Source organism: Nycticebus coucang, chromosome Y (genome assembly GCF_027406575.1).
Source record: "Nycticebus coucang isolate mNycCou1 chromosome Y, mNycCou1.pri, whole genome shotgun sequence".
NCBI lineage: Eukaryota > Metazoa > Chordata > Mammalia > Primates > Lorisidae > Nycticebus > Nycticebus coucang.
Window position 1 is genome coordinate 3271152 of NC_069805.1, and position 14598 is coordinate 3285749.

At 39.9% G+C, this 14598-nt stretch overlaps 1 protein-coding gene and 1 pseudogene across 1 annotated transcript in view; one reads left to right on the forward strand and one right to left on the reverse strand.

Moving 5' to 3' along the window:
• Positions 1 to 2385: 2385 nt before the first annotated feature.
• On the reverse strand, positions 2386 to 3839 carry LOC128579091 (cell division cycle-associated protein 7-like; annotated as a pseudogene).
• A 4487-nt stretch (positions 3840 to 8326) lies between these two features.
• Positions 8327 to 14598, forward strand: part of LOC128579092 (gamma-taxilin-like) — a 72547-nt gene continuing 66275 nt past the window's right edge. Inside the window, exon 1 of the mRNA XM_053581365.1 lies at positions 8327 to 8524. The gene's annotated coding sequence lies outside the window, so the exon portion shown is untranslated. The remainder of the gene's footprint in view (positions 8525 to 14598) is intronic.

Genomic DNA, 14598 nt, shown 5'->3' on the forward strand with positions numbered 1-14598 from the left:
AATCGCTTAAGCCCAGGAGTTGGAGGTTGCTGTGAGCTGTGTGATGCCACGGCACTCTACCGAGGGCCATAAAGTGAGACTCTGTCTCTACAAAAAAAAAAAAGAAAAATTTAGAAGAATAAATAGTAGTAAATCATCATGTCCTAATATTAGCAATGGCTTCTAAAAGTAGAAGTGAAAAAGAAAAAATAGATAAATTAGGTTAAAAACTTTTAGGTAGCAAAGGACATCACGAAGAAAGTTAAAAGCTAATTCATAGGAGAAAGAAAAGAATTTGCAAATCGTATCTCCAAAGGGACTTGGATGAGAATGCAAAAAGAACACATATATCTCAATAATAAAAGACAAATAATTTAAATTTTACAAAGGCAAAGCATTTGAATAGGCATTTTCCCAAGATGACATACCCAAGATGACAGACCCCAAGGGGCCAATGAAATATAAGTTACCTTCAATAAGGAAGCTTCCATAAAGGAAATACAAATCAAAACTATACAAAATATAATTATGCTTTATTAATTAAAATGGAAATCATAAACAGTAAAATTATAAAAAGTTATTTTATACACATTTGGATAAATGTAATCAAAAGGGTAGATGATAATATTATTGTTAGACGTGGAGAAACTGGACTTCTCAGATGTTGCTTATTGGTGTATAAAATTGTGCAGTTGCTATGGAAACATTTTGTTAGTTCTTAAAGTAATTAAAACATAGAATTATCATACAGTTCAACAGTTCCAAAGAATTAAAAACAGGCACTCAAACAAACTTTCTTTTTTCTTTCTTTCTTTTTTTTTTAGAACAAAACTTTTTATTATTAAAATAAAAACCTTTATATAAAAGCATTACAGATCAAAAGCTGTATTTACAGTTAGTGATTCAATGTCCAATTATGTTCCAAACACCAAAATGAGCAAGGAAACTAGAGGTGCAAACACTTAAGATTCCACCTCTAGTCCACCTCGCAAACAATCTGATTAATGCAGAAGACAAAGGAAGTACAGGCTGTCGAATCTGCCCAGAAACTAAACAGGCAGAGGTGTTGAGTTAACACATTGTTCAAAGTTACCCATCTCCAGTGGCCGGCACTCATGCCTGTAATCCTGAGGCCAATGCAAGTGCATTGCTCAAGCTCACGAGCCCAAGCAAGAGGAGGATCCCACCTCTATTAAAAATTGAAAAACTAGCCAGACATGGTGGTGCACACCTGCAGTCCCAGGAGACTGACGCAAAAGAATTGCTCAAACCCAAGAATTTGAGATTGCTGTGAGCTATGACGCCATGGCATTCTGCCCAGAGACTGAGTCTGTCTCAGAAAAAAAAAAAAAGTAACCCATTTCCAAAAAGGCACTGCTCACTGTTATAAAAGTGCTTATCTAACCATGAACCCTGGGCCTAGCTTATAATTTCTTCAAGAAACTGCAAAGAATCATATACTAGTTTTTTGTTGTTGTTGCAGATTGGTGGGGGCCAGGTTCGAACACGCCATCCTTGTGGGCCAGCGTCCCACTCAGTGAGCCACAGGTGCTGCCCTAATATACTAGTTATTAATATCAAGGTTTCCATGCAAAGTGGCCCAAGAATTTATTTGAAATGCCTGACATAGGAATTGAAATAAACTTCGCAAACTGCAATTCTACTAAAGTTTTAAACCAAGAATTCCAATTAGCCTACTCCCGAAGTTTCACCATCCTAATTTCTCAGGATGTCTTTTCTATAAGTTCAAAATGTAACACAGTCCTCAAACCTTTGGATCATGATTGCATACTAGCCGGATGCACCACTTAACCTTAGGGTAGAAGAAATTAGCAGCAACTAAGTCTCAACTGTATAGTAAGTACCAGGCGTGGAATACTCTCATGAGAGGCATCTGAAATAATATACTTTACTTTGCAACAATCACCTAATATTTCCACACAATTTTAAGACTTTTGTGCTTTGATTCTGTTAAAAATGTTAGCTAGTTTGAAGACTAAATTATACTCATTGTTTTTATGTAAACAAGTTAGAGGACTGTTCTCTGAAATTCAATAAATCTAGTTAGTTAACTCAACCACTGTGTTTCTAAGTACTTGGGTTTGATGGGTGGATTCTAGAGTTATTTCAGCATCCACTACATCAAATGCACATCCACAAATTGTCATTTAAAAGGAATTCAGAAACTAAGCAGCAGAAGAGGACCATTAGAAATAGAAGGGAATGCTATGAGATAGGACCCCATGGGGGAAGAGGAGAAACTGCTGGAGGGCAAAGTATAACTAGGAATATACCTTCAGTGACGCCCCAGAAACACGTGTGTGTTCTGAGACTAATTTGACTGGAGTTTCCTTTAAAACAGACTGATCAAGATTCTTGATTCAGGTTTCAATCAATGACAAAACTGAAAACTTTAAGAAGGGAGATCTGAGAAAGTGGAAGGCAGGCATCAAATCTTCCAGATCCTAAGCTTGCATTTCAAATTCCTGTTTCAGACTTTTCAAGTAAGCGTGTACATTCCCAAAGCCATGGTACTTGGCTAAAAACACAAGCACCCCAGTTGCACATCGTCCGTCTTGCTGCCGGCAGAAACTGCAGTTGCAGATTCCTCGACAAGGTGGGCGATGCCAATTCGCATCCAGCACAGCATCCCTGACCTCTTCGCCATATCGGTTTCCAAGACAGGGACCGCAGAACTGGCCTCGAGCACCCCAGCAGTCTGGGTTTCTGCAGTTTGTTTTGGTATAAATAGTTTTCTAATGGCACTGATGACAAGTAGAGCCCAGTGAACGGCTATGTATCTTCTCTCGAGAGTTGCTGCAGATATTCTCCAATTCTTCCTCTGTAATTTCCTCCACTGGGCGAATTATATGTGGAAGGGTCATGGATCTAGAGATACGACGTCTGGGCATGTCATCTTCGTTTGTATAGCCATCCATGGTCTTCCTCTTTCTCACCAACATGTACTTATCCTCTTCCTCTTCTTCCTCCATAGGTAAAGCACTAAGGGACTCGCGGATCCGCGACCTTGACCTGGTAATAGGACGCGCTCTCGGGTCAGGGTTTCTCCTGGAATCAATGCCTGGGAATGACTGCCTTTGGGGTCGCCTTGATTGTGAACTGGGGCCTGGGAGGGAATGAGCCAGGAAAGTTTTCTAATTCTGACAAGAGTTTCGCAAGCATTGCTTTGTTTTGCTTTATATTGAAAGCCCTTTTCTACAAAAAATTCATGCCGCTTTCATCTTCTGAATCAGAAATGGAATCTGTCACAGAATTCTCTGAAGGTTGGTGGGGGTGGGGCTCTGCTATTTTGCTTGCTGCTCCCCTGTTGTTTCGTGCTGGAAACTTCGTTGCCACCCCAAGAGGTCCAGAGTGTCTGCACTGGCTTCGGGTCCTACAACCTTCCCTGACTGACTGCAGCCTCATTCCAGCTTGTATCTCACTCTGAGAAACCGCAAAATGATTCACTGTCCGAGTCGGCATGAAAAATACTGGCCAGTTCGTTAGTGACATCTGGCTTTGGTTTCTGCAAAAATCCGCAATGGTCTAACACATCTTACACCTCACTTTCTGAAAAGCCGCAGAAAGATTCATCATCAGAGTCCTCATAAAAAATATTTGCCAGTTCTTCACTGATATCTGACCCGAATTCAGGTTTCGTGTTTGCAAAATTATCAGAAGCAAAGCTGTCACAACTGTCATCAGAGGATGACGAGGTTTCCATGGAAATCAACTTCACATATCTGAATTTTTTGAAGTTCTTTACTCCAGGATCCTTTTGCGGCACGCAGCGAGAATCCATGCTGGCTGGAGGATGGTGCCCGGGCCGGCGCTCGGAGATGGGCGAGCGGAGAAGCTTAGCGCGCTGCGGTACCATCAAGCCTCTTTCTTTCTTTTTTTTTTTAAAGACAGTCTCACTTTGCCGCCCATAATAGAGTGCCGTAGCATCACAGCTCACAGCAACCTCCAGCTCTTGGGCTTAGGCAATTCTCTTACCTCGGCCTCCCAAGGCTGGAACTACTGGGACCCACCACAACGCCTGGCTATTTTTTTGTTGCAGTTTGGCTGGGGTCAGGTTTGAACCCACCCTCTCGGTTTATGGGGCTGGCACCCCACTCACTGAGCTACAGGCACCACCCTCAAACTTTTACCTGAAGCATTCTAGCAGTACTAAAATAGCTAAAAAATGGAAACAATCTAAATTCCCATTGAAGCAATGTAAAATAGTTGTTATACTATATTGTTTAGAAAATAATGACAAGAAAAAAATCTGTACATGCTCAGTAGAGTTGCATCCATCCATTTTCTTTTTTAGAATATTTTTGATCTGCAGTTGGTTGAATGCACAAATGGGAATATCACCACGACCACCTTCAAAGTACTCACAGTGGCCATCTGGTGACCATAGTGATATTCAGCTATGAAATATGTAGTACTTTTTCTAGGCCAAATTCACAAACTTAATTGTCTGACTTAGTGTGAAATGTAAAGAACAAGTTAATTTATAGATAATAAAGTACATTAGCAGTTGCCAATTGCTGAGGTGAAGAGAAATGAGGATTGATTTTAAATGAGTGGTTTTTTTCTGCTGTCGTTGGAATTATATAATAACTGTAGTTGCACAACCTGATGAATATAATAAAACTTCCTGAACTGTACAGTTAAAATGGGAAATTTTATGGCGTGTGAATTACCCTTACCCCCTAAGTCTTGATTATTGGAACTCTAATTACTACAAATGGAAATAGGTAATAGTCTTCAGAGAAGCCCTATGTCCTGCATATCAAGAAAAAAATAGATTTAATAAACTTACATAAGGAAACTTACATAAGATAGTGGAGAAAGTAGAATCTATTTACTTGAGGTACTCACTCTAGTTTTTTGGTGGAAGGGCAGGACTCTGGATGGGTGTCAGGACTGGTATCATACTCTGAAAGCCAACATAGATACCCTGGGACTATAGCCTTAAGCAACTGCACTGGCCACAGCATGGGTTTGTTGTTGTGTATTTGTTTATGCAAGGAGTTGCAATTTCAACATTTACAACTTTTGTTTTGAGACCCTTACCTACTAGTCTGTGCCACCTTCACATGTTAATACTCTTGGATCAACACTTCTCTTACTGGCCAGGTACAGTGGCTCGTGCCTGTAATCTTAGCACTCTGGGAGTTTGAGGCAGGTGGATTGCTGGTGTTCAGGGTTTAAGGCCAGGCTGAGCAAGAATGAGACCCTATCTCTATTAAAAATAGAAAAAGTGAGGCAAAACAATTGCTTAAGCCCAAGAGCTTAAGGTTGCTGTAAATTATGATGGCATAACACCCTATTTAGGGTGCCAGAAAGAGATCCTGTCTCAATAATACAAAAACAAAAAATACTTTTCTTATCAGCAGTGATGAGTTGTAGTCTCTTTTCCAGGAAATACAACCGTTCTATTTGTTGCTGTCTACCAGCCCAATAAACGACACAGAGATATCACTGCAGACAGAATGATTTATTAAGGGAAGAGTGAGGCTCACTCAGGCCTACAGCCCCGTTTATCTTTATTCACTGTATTATATATTCAAACTCATCAGATAAGAATAAGCAAGAATAAGGAACAAAAGCATTATTTTAGACTAGTATTAAAAAGTTCTCCTCAGCATAAATATTGCAAAGACATACACGTCACTTCTAAGTCTGGAGCATACAACTTAAAGATAAACTACAAGTACATCAGGCTGTGTGTTTCTGTTTGCCCACCTCCCTAACAGGTTATATGAAACTTTTGTGTAATTTGAAGTTAGGGAGTGAAGAGTAGCAGTTCCTCCAGACAGGTGCTAAATCTCCAGCTACAGACTTGGTGGGGACCTCAGGGAATCATATCTCAAGGCCTTTTCAGCTAGCAGGGAAGAATTAACCCCTGTGTCTCTGCTGCTTTAGCAAGCAGGGAGGAATTAACCCCTGAGTCTCGCTTATAGCCAAGAATGGAATTTTCCCATCTTAGGTTCTCGTACCACAAGGAGCACATATGAGACAAAGCCACCTTTCTGGAGTGAAGAAAAGTGTACGCCTTCATCAATTTTTTAAAAAATGTTTTTCATAATGAAGTTAATAAGGACTATTTTTCTGTTTGGTATAGATCAAAGTATGTATGACTATTAATATAGACTATCAGAATAGTCTTAATCCTGTAAATCCATTTATGTCAAACAATGACCTACTTTTTTTCTCAAGATGTAGACACAAATATGATAAAGAGGCAACATAATTTTTTGGTAGTTCAGACTTGATTGTGTCAGATTTTGAAGGAAATGAGAGGGAAATTTTCATTAGTTCAGGCAGTGAACAAGAAGAATCTGCAGAGGTGGAATGGGAAATTCTTCATTTGGAGGAAGAAAGTGAAGAGGAAGAAGATAAAAATAACCATAGAGAAGAAGAAATGTAAAATATAGAGCCCAAGAGTAGACCACACCCAGTTGTAAGATTAGAGAAGCCTACAACTCAGATGATGGTACTATCAGGCATGATATGGAACTCATAGGTAATAAAGGATAAGGGGAGATGAGAACCACCAACTATTAAGAGAACTCAATGAGGAACATGATGGGGCATAGAACCCAAGTTTCATTGTGTACTTTTCAACTATTTATTAATAATGAAACTGAGGATATAGTTATCAATTTTACAAAACAGAAACTATATCTACTCAAAGAGTTAGGTTAAGTATGCTTGCATCTAAAATTCTCATGATTTCATAAAAGAGGAAATATTAAGTCTAACTGGAATTCTTATAAATTGTGGTGTGTACCAGCAAAATAAAGATAACATCTGAGATGTTTTCAGTGAAGATAATTTACTGTGCTGCGTTTTTAGAACATGGATGTGACTCCTATTGAAACAACTACGTTTTGATGATGCTGCAACACTGGTAACTTGTACACAACAGATAAATTTGTTATAATTTGAGAGCTTTATATGATTACAAATAAGCTCTCCTTTTATTACAAGCCTAATGAGTTTGTTACCATTTCCTCAATGAGGAATTGGTATTTTTACATGGGGCATTGTCCATCTAGACTTTACATATCAAGTAAACATGGGATATATTAAAGTGCACTGAATCTTTTGCATGATTCTTCTATAAACTACTGTTTTATGGAGAGCCAGATGGAGGGAAATCAGAAATAGTAAATAGTGGGTCCAAGGTCTGCTTCAGAACTATCATTTGCATTGGTCTGTAATAAATATTGCCATGGACAGAAAATTTACTACCATCACTCTGGCTTTTGACTTGTTTTAAAAGAATATAGCCACTGTTGGTACTGTTAGTACCATGAAAGAAATTTACCTCTAGAACTCAGATCAGCATAGATGATAAACTGTTTATTTGCTACGGTGCAATTTGCTTTCTGTATGTGACATTAGTAAGTTACATTCCAAAGATTGGAAACATAGTTAGTACTTTCCATGCAGCACAATGATATAAAGATGATAAGATGATAGAAGCCTGATGTAAACCACTCTTATAATGCTAGTTAATCAGGTATTAATGATCTTTGGGACAGAGGTCTAATCAAGAACAAGGCACTGTGACAAGAGGAACAGTTCATATCAAACCAAAAAGAAGGAGAAGATAAACAGTGCAAAAGCTTATCCCAAAAGGTCAGTGCTACCTTCTACCCAGTGGGAGCCATCAGGAATACTTGAAAGCATGCAGTCAACGGTGGCATACACTTTTGTCCTAGCTACACATCAAAAGAAGAAAATATAATTTAAAAAAGCGTATACAGAATATGATCAAAACATTTAGTTACTTGTACAATGATATGTAAAATCATTAGGGATATAGACGCCAGGTGATTTAGGATAAAACAGCAAAAACGAAAGTACAGGTTATGACTACTTCCACGTGTCCTCCCTGATATGTACTCTCTCAAACGTTGGAACTTTTCAGCACCATAACGAGTAACATTGTCATTCGTGAATACTGGTGTAAAAACTACACGTCCCCTTAGCCTGCAAAGGAAACGCAATACTTTCTCTTTTCAGAACACCGCCCTTGGTCCCAAATACTGCTACGCTGGCCGCACAGCCTGCTGGGATTTGCAGTCCTCTTCTCAGTTTTAGCAACAAAGACTTACTGCTTTTGCCTTTTAAGTCCAATTGAAGCCCCGCCCAGGATTCAATCCTCCGCATCCCTTAACCTGCTGAGGAGTAGGGGGTGACGTTGGGGAATCCAGGGGTAGTGGAGGGTATACTCCTCTGGTCACGTGGGGTGCCTTGTAGTCCGCGATTGGTTGCTAGGTTCCGGGATTAGTTTGTAGGCCCCTGAACTTCCGTGATGCTTTTTGTCCCATGGTGCGGCTTCTGCAGTTATCTCGTTGAGAAGTTAGTAAAAGAGGCAGTGGTGGGAAAAGGCAACTGCGCCAACTAGGCAATTGATGCCAGACTAGGCGGACTATCAGACTGGTTTGGTATGTGTGTACGCACGTGCACTTGCTGCCTTTTCACTGTCCTGTGTTGTTGTTAGCCACAGGACGGACATTTGGATCTCTTCCTTCTCAAGGTGAGACACTTGAGTGCAGACGAGGAGTGGATTAGAACAGGTGTGGTTGGGGGTCGGCTGGGATCTGGACATGGGGGACCGAGAAGTGGATCTGCACCTGGTCTCAGAGAAGTGATCTGCACCTGGTCTCAGAGAAGTGATGCGAGGTTGGCAGGTGTGACAACCAAGCGCAGCGGGCACAGCTGATTCCAAGAATGAGCTATCTTTTCTTTCAGCCTCCGCCATCAGCGTGCTACCTGTATGGGGTGCCGCCATCGGGGCGGGGGGGAACTGCTGTGTCTTAAGTTTGTTGTGTAGTGGTGGAGCGAGTTCTGCGCGCTGAGGGGTGCTGGTGGGCGATCCAGGCTAGGCTGATGTGCAATGGCAGGAACTGCGCGTGGCCATCCTGCTTCTGGGGTAACTGGCGAGAGCCGTTTGTGGAAGTTGTGGGACTGTTTGATCTGCCGGGGTTCAGCACCTATTTGGCTGCGCTTGGATCAACAGATGACCGGTGATGGCAGGGAACCAACGTTCAGACTAATTGGGGAGCTTCGTCGTATGATAACTTGGCTTGAGACCGCTCTTTTTTCTTTTCCCTTCTTCCTTTCCTGTCTGTTTGTCAAGAGCCTGGCCTGTATAATCTCAGTTCTGGAAGCAAATTGCTACCTTCCTCTTACCTTTACTCAACTCATCTGTGAAAACCGGATAATCAAGACCGTCTTCAGAATGGATGAAATTCTTGTTCTGAGGTTCAGTCCTGCAGGGCGATGTTTTTCAACTTATTATTATTATTTTTTTAATCTCACTGCACTCTTGAACCTGTAGTTAAAACTCCCGCTGCACACTTAAATTATATTGATCAGAAAAAAAAAAGAATAAAGAAAAAAAGAATATACTGACTATGCTTTGAACTTCTTTCAAAAATAATTTTTTTTTTTTTTTTTTTTTTTTTGTAGAGACAGAGTCTCACTTTATGGCCCTCGGTAGAGTGCCGTGGCCTCACACAGCTCACAGCAACCTCCAACTCCTGGGCTTAAGCGATTCTCTTGCCTCAGCCTCCCGAGTAGCTGGGACTACAGGCGCCCGCCACAACGCCCGGCTATTTTTTGGTTGCAGTTTGGCCAGGGCCGGGTTTGAACCCGCCACCCTCGGCATATGGGGCCGGCGCCCTACCGACTGAGCCACAGGCGCCGCCCCCTTTCAAAAATAATTTTAATTAATGATCTTTATAAATTGTCAATCTTGTGACCTAAGATCCTCTCAGGGCATATCAGTTGAAAATTGTTGCTATGAAGTATGGGGTTTTCAGAGCCCTGGAGTGGAAATTTGCAAGGAAAGGGTCTAGAAATGTGGGAACATCATTATCTTTTTCCTTGAATTTGAACATGTTGGAATGTTGAACATCCTGCTTGATCACTTAAAAGTATTAGAGTACTAACAGAAATAATTTCTGTATGAAATTTTTCTCTAATGTATTAATGAAGTTCAGAAGGGGGGGGTGAAGATCCAATTTACATTTGAACAAAATGTCTTTTATTGAGCAAATTTATAATTGTATTTACATGTGAGCAAAGGCAGCTTTGGGGGCCCTTTTTTAGGGTCAGATATTTTTGTGTCAGGCCCTGAAAATGTTACTGCTTAGTGTTACTCTTGTTCCCTCTTCCTCCCCCTCTTTCTGTATCTTCCCTTTTCCTCCTTTCTTGTATTATGAAAAGAAAGGTCCAGATTTGCATAAAAGAAGTTATGAACTGAATATCCCTTATCCCCAGTTATTGAGATAGGCCTTCCCCCAAGAGAGAATTCTGATTTAAAAAACTAAGATACAGAACATAAGTTTCTATTTATGTTCCTGCATGAGGACAGAAAGTCCTTGAATTAGGAACAAAGGTTTAATCAGGTCACTTTTTTTTTTTTTTTTTTTTTTGAGACAGAGTCTCACTATGTCACCCTCAGTAGAGTGCTATGGCGTCACAGCTCACAGCCACCTCAAACTCTTGGGCTTAAGCGATTCTCTTGCCACAGCCTCCCAGTCCCCTCAGCTGATACTACAGGCGCCCTCCACAATGCCCAGACATTTTTTTGTTACAGTTGTCATTGTTGTTTAGCATGCCTGGGGCTGGTTGGAACCCTCAGCCTCAGTGTATGTGGGTGGCACCCTAACCCCTGAGCCTTGTCATTCTTTTTGATTGGAGACTTTAGACCATTTATATTCAAAGTGGTTGCTGATTGAAGGAGGAGTTATTTTTGCTGTTTTACTGTTCATTTTCCAACTTTATTTTGGCCATTCCTTTATTATATTTGTATCATATTTAATTGATTTTTTTGGAGTGTAGCATTTTTTTTTAATCTAATTCATTTGAATGTTTTTTGTTTGTTTGTTTCAGGTTACTGTGAGGGTACAAACAACCAAATCATAATATTTGAATTTTTTTGGTAGAGTCCCTTTTGTAGGTATGTCCTGCACCCAGAATGTGTGCCATACACTCTTATATTGTGAGTAGGAATACCTCAAACCTTCCCTCACCTCTTTTTCATTTCTCCTACCCCAACTTGAATTGAAATGAGTTTTTCTCCTATGTGGGTGTGAATTAGATCATCCTCTGGCTTCATATTAGTATTGAATACATTGTATATTTGCTTTTTCATTCTTATGATATTTTACTGAGAAGAATGTGTTTCATCTCCATCCAGGTTAATACAAAAGATGTAAAGTCACATCTTTTTATGGCTGCATAGTATTCCATGGTACATATACCACAGTCTCTTAATCTGTTCTGAGTTGATGAGCATTTAGGTTGTTTCCACATTTTGGCAATTGTAAATTGAGCTGTAATAGACAATTTAGTTCATATGTCATTATGATAAAATGATTTTTATTTTCTTATGGGTAGATGCCTAACAGTGAGATTGTGGGTCAAATGAGAAATATAATTTGAGTTCTTTAAAGATTGTTCAGACATTTCCTTCCTATTTCTTTTCCTGTATATGGTTAGTTATTTTCTTAGGAGTTCCCTGGAAATTAAAATTGATATGTGGGTAATAGACTAGTTTAAATTTGTGTAAGTTTATAATAAAAATAATTTAAATCTTAGCTCAATAATTTGCAGAAACTCTGCTTCTGTATAGTTTTGCATTGTTCCTTGCTATTGCCACATCACTTATGTGTCAATTGTCAATGATGTACACTTTTATAATTTTTATTTATAAATTTGTTTTTTAAATCACATAGGAAAAAAGTTACAAACCTAATACAACATTTTTGGCTGTTATATTTACCAGTGTGGTTACCTTTACCACTTTGTTGCTTTGTGTGGCTTTTTCTTTATTATTTAGTGTCTTTCCATTTATGACTGGCAACAGTCCCCAACCTTTGGGCATGAGGGACTGACCTCATGGAAGATAATTTTTCTGACAACTGGGTATGGGGTGCATTAGATTTTTATCTGGAGCGCACAACTGAAATCCCTTTCATGTTCAGGTGACAATAGGGTCCATCTTCCTGTGAGAATCTTTTTTTTTTTTTTTTTTTTGGTTGGGGCTGGGTTTGAACTCACATGTCCTTATCCCTTTGAGCCACAGGTGCTGCCCCTTCCTGTGAGAATCTAATGCCACACTTCAAGTGTTGATGTGAGAGATTGGGAGGGGTGTAAATACAAAAGAAGCTTCAGATCTAGTTCCTAACAGGCCCTGGCCTAGGCGTTGGGGGCCACAAGATTTAAGGACTTCCTTTTGCAATTTTTGAAGGGCAGATATGCTAGAAATACTCCCTCAGCTTTTATCTGAGAGTGTTTCAATTTGTGTTTTTTTTTGTGTGTGTGTGTTTGTTTGTTTTTTAGAATTAAAATTGGGAGCTCAGGAGTCCATTGCCTGATTGCAATTCCGGCAATGGCCCAGAGTGTTTACTTCACTCTGATTTTATTAAAACCTATTTGCCCAGAGGGTAAGATGAGGGAGGGAACCAAGATGTCAACAGTTTCTGAGTGAGTATATCAGCTGCTATTGTTATTATTATTAACTTTAAGGGTAGCCTTCAGAAATATCAAATCTGAGTCTTGTATTGGGAGAGCCTCCTGGAGATCACGCACACAGATTTCTAGAGAGGTGTTAAACTCCTCTCGTTCTCTGTAGACTAAAACACCACTGACGTTAATCTCCCCAGAGGAATTGGTGGTAGGGAGGTATTTTCCTCCCATCACCACCTCAGAGGATCTTCCTCTGCGATAAGGGATAGAAGCTCTTCTGCCCATATCTCAGGGCTTGAGCTACTGCCTTTGTCTGTGCCTGAGGCAAATGTGAATCTCCACAATCAGTATCTGATTTTCCTGTTTAATGGGCAGGAAACACCCTAGAAGATGTATCTTTTCCTAGGACTTGCCACAGTCTCTTCTATGGCCATTATTTTCCTTAGAGTGCTCACAGACCCAGCAGGGTGTTTGTAAACTGTATCCCCAATAGGCTAGAATTTCAGAAAAGGCAGAAAGCTTGCTAGCAGTGGCTAGCTTAAATATAAACTAGCTGACTTTTCTTTATTCAGACTCATTCAGCTTACTTTTTAATTTTCCTCTTTTCCTAAGGGTGCTTTCCCTTGCCAAGAATGGGATCTTCAGTCCCCATTCTCCCAGCATCTCTCTGTTTTTAATTTTTATTCTGCAAAATAGTGAGGGGTATATTATTAATCCATCGTGATAGTTTCTCTTCAGAGGCTTCTGATGCATCTGTAGACACTACTGCCAGAATTTCCAGGAACCCCAGAATGTAATTTTCTGGAGTCATCTGGAGCTCCATCTTCTGCAGGTACATCTGGGTCTGATTGGCCAAAGCCTTGTTCTGTCCCCATGTTGGTGGTTGGGAACTGCAGGTCTTATTCAGGGGAGTGGCCATCATTCTCTGAGCTGCCTCTGAGAGTATGCCAGACTCCTTTGTGTCCTTTGTTGTCTTCTGCTTTTTCTGATTTAGGTTCATGATTGAGCTTAATAAGTCTTGATGGAACCCAGATGAAATCAGAGTTGTTCCCTGTGGAAATACAAGCAAAGCCTCTTCCCCACAAAACAATTTCACCTTTTTTCATTGCTGAGTTCTAACATCTTTCCACTATACCAAAGATTTCCCCTTTAGCCCCAATTGTTTCTCTGTGAAATGCTGTTCTGAAGATGTAAATGGCTGTGTTTGGGGGTAATTTAAAAAATTTAAAGTAAAAAGCACTTTATTTAATTGAATTTGTGGTGAGTCGCATAATTCTTCATTTCAGTCTCCTCCTTTGTTTATTTGTGTTTATTTTTGTAACTGATCTTTTAGGGTTCTATTAGCTCTTTCAACAATAGAAAAATCCATTCTAAAATGTGGGTATCCTGCACAATTATTCTTGTATGAGAATGTGAAATAGGAAAAAAAAGAATTCCTGTGGATTCATTTAAATTTATTCTACAAATCTGAGCTTCTCGAATTCTTTTTACTGTGAGCTGTAGTTCATTAGCAGCTTTGGAGTTAATTTACGAGGACTTTTTCAATCAGGGGGTCCCCTTAAGATAGCATTTAAATAAGTCAGAGAAGAATCCCATTTATAGCACCTAATAATTTTTAAAAATCATTAAGAGTGTTAAGTTTGTCTTTTATAATTTCTACGTTTTGAGGGCTTATAAAATCATGTTTAAGCCTCATTCCAAGACACTGGCACAGAGAGGCAGTCTGAATTTTATCACTAGCGATAATTAATCCTGCCTGGGTGATGGTTGTTTGTAAGTCCTCAAAACATGGAATTAATTTAGAGCAAGTAGGTGCAGCACAAAGGACATCATCCATATGGTGAATAATATAACACTGAGTATGCTCAGTGGGCAAGAATTTGACCAACATAGAGTTTACAAATAGTAGGGCTATTGAGCATCCACTGGGGGAGTACTTTCCACTGATATCCAACATCTGGTTCCTGATTATTTATTTTGGGAATAATGAAAGCAAACTTTTCACAATCAGAAGTAGCCAAAGGAATATTAAAGAAACAATCTTGGGCAGCACCTGTGGCTCAGTTGGTAAGGCACCGGCCCCATATACCAAGGGTGGCGGGTTCAAACCTGGCCCGGCTGAACTGCAACCAA